The sequence below is a fragment of the Tripterygium wilfordii genome, chromosome 1 (genome assembly GCF_013401445.1).
Source record: "Tripterygium wilfordii isolate XIE 37 chromosome 1, ASM1340144v1, whole genome shotgun sequence".
Classification (NCBI taxonomy): Eukaryota; Viridiplantae; Streptophyta; class Magnoliopsida; order Celastrales; family Celastraceae; genus Tripterygium; species Tripterygium wilfordii.
In genome coordinates, this window is record NC_052232.1 from 5664445 (window position 1) to 5673307 (window position 8863).

General features: G+C 35.3%; 1 long non-coding RNA gene across 1 annotated transcript; it reads right to left on the reverse strand.

Annotated features, from left to right (window-relative positions):
• Positions 1 to 6765: 6765 nt before the first annotated feature.
• LOC120005944 lies at positions 6766 to 8863 on the reverse strand. The gene is made up of 3 exons (XR_005469933.1): positions 8514 to 8863; positions 8064 to 8113; positions 6766 to 6935 (listed from the first exon to the last, which is right to left on the reverse strand). It is a non-coding gene; the product is annotated as an uncharacterized LOC120005944 (long non-coding RNA).

Consider the following 8863-nt stretch of genomic DNA (forward strand, 5'->3'; position numbering starts at 1 on the left):
TGTGTTTGTTCAGAAAATTGTATGACCTTGTGGATCCCATCATACATATATATATATATATATATATATATAGTATTGTGTCACTAGCTCTCAATTTCTTCATTCAACAATACTACTACCGAGGCTAATCTGCTGTTACTTATACAAATCAATAAAGTTACTCCTCATCAGGTAAATTAGTGGCATTTGACGTTGCAGAGAATGAATCCCTAACAATTCCTGTCTATATATATCAACTATGCTCCTCCAGTATCGCTGAGGAAGAATTAAGGCTTACTGGGAAAATTTTCGGCTTGATGACAAATCCATTCGAATGCGATCACTGCCAAAAACTAAAGCACCTCATTGTCTTGGAGAAAAACAAACCAGAGAGCATCTAATGAGAGTCTGAAGATCCTCAATCACCACACAAGGACTTTAAACATTTGAAAACAAATTGGTCATGCACTGACCGACACAAAAGTGTGTGTAATTACCTCAAGTGTAGGGTATCCACAAGCAATAAAACCGGTGAGTCTGGTATCGTATCCACAAGGAAGGAATGCAAACATGGTGGCATGCAAACAACTCACTAACACTACTAAACGTAACGAATATCAAAATAAAGATAAGTAAGAAAGGTGGTCGAATGACTCGGTAGCATAGGCAATTTGTAACCAAAATTTGATTGGAACAATTAATTAAAAACCTAGTCCTTAACCCATCCTGGTGGATGCTCATTTCTCATGCTCGAGGTATAATTACAAACACACACAACCATACACAATGCATTGTGTGATACTATTAATTATGCATATGCAAAGGAAATTGGGCATGAAGACTTCGATTCCTACATGGAGGCCATCGGGCCTCTTGGTCTATGATGAACGCAAAAGGGTAGATACTTACTCTTATGGATTAATATTCCCCCTTGGGGCTCAGCTTTGCTAGCACCCTAGTTTCACACTCAAAGACCAATTGACCATAACCCTACCATGCATATTCCATAATTTCCACAAAACCTGATCATCAATACACACAATCAATAGCTATGCAATAAAAACTCAATCAATTAGGGAAATCATGTATTGGGCATTAACAATTCCTAATCAAGCATATTAAATTGAATCTCTAGATTATACAATCCAAAAACACAATAAACATGCTATTCTCATGCACCCAAATACACAACTATCACAAAATCGAAAGAGAGAGATCGAAGCTACGACTCTTTAGACATACCTTGAGCAATCGAAACCTCACACCCACCGTTCGGGACTAGAAACTAGAAAGAGAAATTAGTCACTCACCATAATGAAGATAAACAACCAATTTTATAGAAGAAAATCAGTGTTTACAATCAAAATCACAATAAGCTTGACAAAATCTAGAGAGAGAAAGAGAGAAACTACAATGGATGTTAGATGTTTAAGAGTGAATGAATGAGGCAAAAACCCAAATCTTTGGGTTTTCTCCTCTTTTATAAGTGCAATTACCTATCTACCCTTACAAAGCTTTCTCTCATTGGTTACATTTTAAAAATACCCAAAAACCCAGCTAAATTATCTATTCTCGAAGTGCAGAAATTGGGAAACTATCCGGACGGTTGAGAAATCTGTTTGGACAATTAAAGCTTCTGGATCCAACTATCCAAATGGATTATAAGGTGTCCAGACAGTTTGTGTAACTTTCCATTTTTGGGTTGCAGCTTTAAGATTCTTTGACCTTTTTTCCCCTCGATTCAACTGTCCGGACATCCAATGAAGGTGTCCGGACAATTCTTCATCTCTATGCACTTTTCTTTAGTCCCGAACGTTTCCAACTTTGCTTATTTAATCCTATTTTCTGTAAAACCAGTGAGAGGCAACCATAAGAGTAAAACTAACTAAATTAAACATAATACATCATCTAAGTACCTTACACGATGTCACACTTCCTACCTCTCCTCGATATTTGTGTAAATGGGCATTTGATGTGGCACTCTATAGTGCCACTTATTTGCCTCCATATAGTTAAGTTTTAGTGCCCCGATCATGTTACACGACAATTTAGCTTCATCTAGCATATTCGCAGATATGAATGTTTTTTGGATATTCCACTAGGATGACCGACAAGCTCGGCTTGTATAGGAGCGAGTACGGTGGTATGAATCGATCACACGTCGATTCATTAATCCACCCATGCGCTGGAGTTTCGAATGGACCACAGTTGGGACATGAGTCTTATGGGAGTCACCTTTAGCGAGTGGTATCTTATATTAAACGACTTCTTGTACTTCTAATTGCAATGCTATTTAAAATGTATATTAAAATTTCAAACATATTTTGTAGGCGCATTTGGCACTAACAGGAGCAATGAGAGTCGTTGTAGTGTTGCGTGACGCGGGTAAAGATACAACTGAGCGATTGCTAGCAATTAGATAGTCACCTACCGCGACATTCTTAATGACGTTGGCAAATGACATCATCTTGATAATATTTTGGGCAGAGGTTCGGATACCAAAGGGTGTCCCACACTCGATCATAGGACTAAAAAACTACCACCAAAGGGATGTGATTAATGGCGTGTCAGAACGGTTAGTCTCTATGAGGTTGAATACAAAACCAAATAAGATTGCTAAAGTAAATGAAGTGGCGATGCAATATCGTATAATTGAAGTGAGATGTGATATCATATAATCGAAGTGGACATATGATATAGAGGAGCTTGGTTTTATTGCGGAATTTAGAGAAGATATGTTGTTTTTGTGTACGAGTTGGAGCCCTCGATGAAACTAAGTTATTTTGAGATAAGCCTTAAGCAAAACGACGTCATTTTGATACTTATTGCTCCCGTAGTCAAGAGACCGCAGCTAGTGAAAATATTATACATGCGTTCTATGAACTAAGAACTATACCTGCGGTTTTATAAAATCGTAGGTACAATACTTTTTTACCACCGTTAACTAAAATCGCAGGTAAAATCCCATTTTCTTGTAGTGTTTATATATAATGAAGATTAAGAAAAAAAGAAGAAGAGATGATACTATGTATAGAGGGTGAGACTGTAACACTTAGGGTTATTCAAAAAAATCACACAAACCACCTTAACCGAACACCCCGACCGATTGGTCAGTTTTTTTGTATAAATTTTTTCAAGTTCGGTCGATTTGGTCGGTGTTCACAAAGTCAATAGTTTAAGTGATTAGTATTCATAATTTTAAGAACACAACTTGATTAACTGAAACCGATCGAGTGTTGTTCTTAAAATTATATGCATTATATATATAATACTTTAAGTCAAAGATATTAATTCTATTGTATATTTATTTGGGTAGGCCCATTTGAAGAAACATTCAAGCTAGTCAATACTCACTAGTCGGGCCCATTTGAAATTGAAATCACGCTACCTTCCTTTTTGCCAGGGTTTTAAGTTTCAACTTCAATTGTCTTCTCGTTCTTAACTAGCCATGATACACAACTGGTGGCCTAGTGCATTGGTTGCGCATAAAGAAGTTATTGAGCTAGCCCTGATGCCCATGTTAGATTTGGAGCTTTATGCCCTTCTCTCAACTGATATTGAGAGGATAGTATCGAATAAGTTAGAGTTATATATTGTTTGTCTTAGATATGGATTTCTATAGCCCATTTGTATATAAGGGTTGGGGGTGTTAGACTGTTACGCATTAGAATGGTGGTCATAATTTAGAACTTGATTTGCTCTTGTTAATGCTTGTTACTATGCTTGGAGGTCTGATCTTATTGGAGGTCTGATCTTTGTGTATTGATTTGCTTTTGTTAATGCTTGTTTCAATTATAACTTGATTTGCTATTGCATTTGGCAGATCCTGTTATTGAATTTTATTTGACATTTGCGGATCGGCTTGTTTTGAAAGATGGGTAATGATCCACCAAATCCAACTGAGGACAATACTATCAACAAGAAGAAGCAGTTGGTTCAATGAGAAAGGTTAGTGAATCTACAAAAAAAAATTCTAAGAAAAGATTTTGGGTTTGGGGTTATTTTTTTGAGGTTCAAAATTACAAACGGTAATTGTAGGGCCACATGTGACTTTTGTAGTGAGAATTATGCGGCTGATCCTAAACAAAATGGTACATCTTTGGCGAATCATTTCGTCAATGTTAGCTTATCTCCTAAAAATCTTTTTAGAGAAAAAGAGGTTGAATTGAAGAAGGGTCAACTACATTGAACTTCGAGCCTCTAAAGTAAGGTGAGACACTCCCCTCACCTACGCAAGAGAAAGTGAGTCAATCAAATATATGGGAAAGCAATGAATCTCTGCCTAAGAATAGGAGGGCAGCGAGATTGATGAGTTTTCAAAAACATTTGAATGATTCTCAATCTTTGGAAAATAAGTCCGAAGTTGATCGATATCTGGGAGTGAGATTGGATAATGACAAAAATGGTTTTGATCTACTTGCTTCGTGGAAGGTGAATACAAGTAGATATCGGGTGCTTTCTTTAATTGCAAGGGATGTCCTTGCGATTCCCGTGTATATAGTGACTTTTGAATCAACATTCAGTATGACAAGGTGAGTTATCAATCCATTTTGCAGTTCTTTATGCCCTTCTATGGTTGGGGCCCTAATTTGCACCCAAAATTGGATTCATATATCTTCTACTCCAATCAATCTTCTTGAAAGTGGTAATTTACAATGCTCCATTTTGTTTTGTTTTTCTATGTATCTTATGGCCTTATATATGATTCATAATTGTTTACTACAAATTACAGAGATTCATGAAAAAGCTCGGGCAATAAACATGGGAGAAAATGTCATTGAGGAATACAAGGATCTTGAAGAGATATGATCAACTGTATGTGAATTTAAGCTAATTTGATTTTTATTATAGTTGTTGAAGTATTAAAACTTATGTGTAATTTCATATGTTCAAACCAAAGTTTTTCAGAAGTGACCTTGCTACTGTTAAGTAAGAGGGATTCGATGAGATCATGTTTATTGGTCTTGGTCTTTTTTGTTGATTACTTTAAGTGTTTAACTATGTTTATGAACTTTGTAATATTATATTTTTATTAGATTTTACTTTGATGTTAAGCTATTATGTGATTATGTCAAATATGGATTCATTGATCATACTTGTTAATTTAATTTAACATTGTCACGATTTAGCTATTTGTTATGCATTTGGAATTGTGGAATCAAATTTGTGTATGGGTCATGAATTTAGCTAGTTGTTATGCATTTGGAATTGTGTGTACTGTGTACAGATGAATTTCTAGAGTTATAATAAGTACAGAGTAAGAATACTCCAATTTTTTCTTGTGGCCATACAAAAACCAAAAATCGACTGGTCGATTTTACTAATATCAAATTAGTCATTGGTCGATTTTTTATTACTTCTTATGTAAAAACTGACCGGGTTGGTTTCACACTCAATATCGTCAAACCCGACTATGAACACCCCAAGTAACGCCTTGTCCCAATAAGAGGTTGTTGAAAATGCTAAACTATTCTCAACACATTAAAACCATCCAACAGTCTCGCCAATACATTTATGAATTTTTTTATATATAGCACTCTTGTACAAATTAATTGGGTACATAACACCTGATTTCAATTTTTTAGCAAAATAATACTATGTCACTATTAAGAACAATGGCTATGCTTTGTTTTTAGCGAAGCTGCTGTTGACAACAGCAGTATCATTTGGTTTGAATTTTTATGTGAGTGTCGCTATTAACTACAACGACATTCTCATACATCATTTAATTAAGGACTTTTGAAAATTGGGAACTCTATTGCTTCAAGCTCCAATTATAGTGCCCTCTCCAATCTATCAATCTATGAACTTTGAACAGGGATGAGCATAATGTAATTCCAAAGGTTAGTTTGCTAATGAGTCTAATGACAATGTCTTGGATAGTTCATCCGTTTGCTTAGTCTGTAACTTCTTTTTCACCATTTATATAAAGCAAACACACTTTCAACTTGAATGAAACACAGGATATACTTCCACCCTATGATAAAGAAAGCTAATTAGCTAATCTAATTGATGCTTAATCATTCTCCAACTAAGGGTTTATTACTTGTCATTTCTCCAAGGTTTCAATGCTCTTTAGTCTCTAAAATGAAGTTTCATATTTCTTTCCATCCTTTTAAGTTATACAAATTGCAGAGTCGTTTTTGGATCATGATACAATTCTATTTTGCTCGGAAGAAGAAAAAATGCAGACAATTCTGACAACACATGAAGTAGTTTCGCCATGAATCTAGTAACCTATAGTACATCAATACAAACATAATACTTAACTCAGGTCTCACTAAGTAACTTACCACAAGTGAAACGTATCTTAAAGTCAAGAATTGCCCATCTGCAAATAGCTTTTTCTCTGTTAACTTTCAATAAAGTAGGAAATCATTATAACAAGAAGAGTAAATCATGGTCTTTGTCGCACTAAACAGGCAGAGACAACAATGTGTAAATAAGAGTAAACTCTATATCAATATTAATTGGTGCCATCATCGAAGCTACAATTCCTTTGGCCGTAGTTTGTTTCTGTTATTGTTGTTTGATGGTGCTAAGTCGAAGACTCTTCAGCAAGTCCATCCATGACTGCCTTTGGTCTCAATTTTTATAAAAATTTACTGTATATGAATGCGGTTGTTGTCAACAACGAAATTCACGAGACTAGGGGTTGTCACTGTTCTCAACAGCGACATGGTGCTATTTTGCTAAAAAACTGAAACCGGGTGTTATATACCCAATTAAGTTGTACCAAAGTGCTATAAACAAAAAAGCTTTACATTTATTACTATTGAATAGGCAACAAAATCTACTAGCAACGTTAAGATAAAATAAATAAAGTCTGACGAAAATCAAATACGCAGAAGCTTATAAAAAATTTGAATGATAAGCAAACCCTAACCCTACAAGATCATAGTATCCATGCCATCGTGATTACTCCACAGGGTGTTGGTTGCCCTTATCGAACTCACCTGAAAGGAGAAAACAAGAAAGGGTAAACTACAAAGCTTAGTAGGGATAAATACCTTACAAGAACTCGTATACCTATGAGGTAGATATTTGAGTAAGCAAATATCAAAACAAGAGAACAATATAAAAGTGAAGAATACATATACTGAAACAAGAGACAATACTAACGAAGCAACAACAATAAATATGAGGTAGAAAATAATGCATATGATCATACCCCACAACAATTACTAGCTATGCATTTATAAGTATACATATATATGTTACAATCAATCACCACAAACATGTGCACACAGCAATCTGAAAACATTTATCAGAGGTTGTGGCATCTACGCGCACCGTAGTGCAGAAATAAGAGGGACCCGCAGGGTCTAGCAATACCCCGTATCATCACGAGAGAAGCAACAAAATAAGAGGGGGATAAATCTCAGAGAATCATGACATCTAAAGATGGTGTGTAATTAGCATGACCATCGCAAATATATAGTCTATCCACACTATTATCAATACTAGAAACACCGCTAGTGATGTCGATCCAACAACCAATGAGTCAACCAATCAATCCAACATTAATGATACATGAATTTTAATAATTTTTTCATGCACCCAAAATTATCTGAAAACTAGTTTAGAAAAATATAGTATTTACTAAAATATCATGCACGACTCTAAAAATAATTTAATCAGACAAAAACAATTTTCCTTGATTTAAATTCATTTAAATACTTTTTATTTAAATTCATACATAATAAATAATAATAAAAATTGTAACCCTTGAAAGATGTTTGCTAAAATAAATTTATTTATTTTAAAAATCATTATCAACCTGATTTCAATTCAATGCAGCCTAACTACATGCCAAGAAAAATTTTAGTCAACAAGATATGAACAAAGGTGATAGAAATCCATAACAACAATCAAGATATCATCCGATATGAATAATCAACAAGGTATGCAACAAGTCGCAACCAATTCCTAATGTAAATGACATTTAATAATTTAGCAAACAATGAACTAACATAACAAGGTCCACCGAAAAATAAATTCAGACACAAGAGTCAAGAATATAGGAAATCCTACTAAGAAAAAAAAGGACGGGCACTAGAGCCCAAAACTATAGGAACTCTTACCTCGATAGCAATGAACAAATACACAACGTCTACTCGGTCTCCTTGATCACCTATACAAATACCAATATAGTATTGGTTCATATAAGTTTGACTAAATGTGGGATTGTCTCACAAATTTATCGGTTTCTCAAAATTTTCTATTATTTTATTTGGCTTGTACTGGACCTAATCATTAGCGTTAGGCCCATTAACTTAACTAGTCAAGCCTCAATTGAATTAGTCAACTATGATAAAAAGGGTCAAAGAAATCAACATTTGGTTTCAGCCTCCATCAAGGTGGTGCTTCATCTACCATCCTCTAGGTCATCTTCAGCAATAGAGGTTGCCCTAAAATTTTTGCCATGACGGAGATCACATAAGTGATTCCTGGCCATTACTGTGATGGCCATAGATGCCACTACTGTGTGATATTCGTACAGTCTAGAGAGGGAGAATAGAGAGAGAACTCACCCAACTTTCTTCACACGCCTCCGGCGATGCTACTCACGCTGTTGAATGTCTTTGGCAATCCCTTAGTAATGATCGACACTACCATTTCATCAATAATGGCTGTGATTAGGTGTTCCAAATACACCCGTGAGTAGAGAGAGGAGGAGAGAAAAACACACATTACCTGTCCGCTTCTCTCTCATTCAGAAATGAAGACTATCTGGGAGGTCACCGTGGTGGCCTTGGGTCGGACAATTGAGTTGATTTGCTTGGGATTCGTCGTAGCTACTAGTATTTTTTGGGTTTGTAAAAATTTAGGTGTGGAATGAGTGAAAAAGGGCATGTAGTTTATATATATATAGGTTTACATA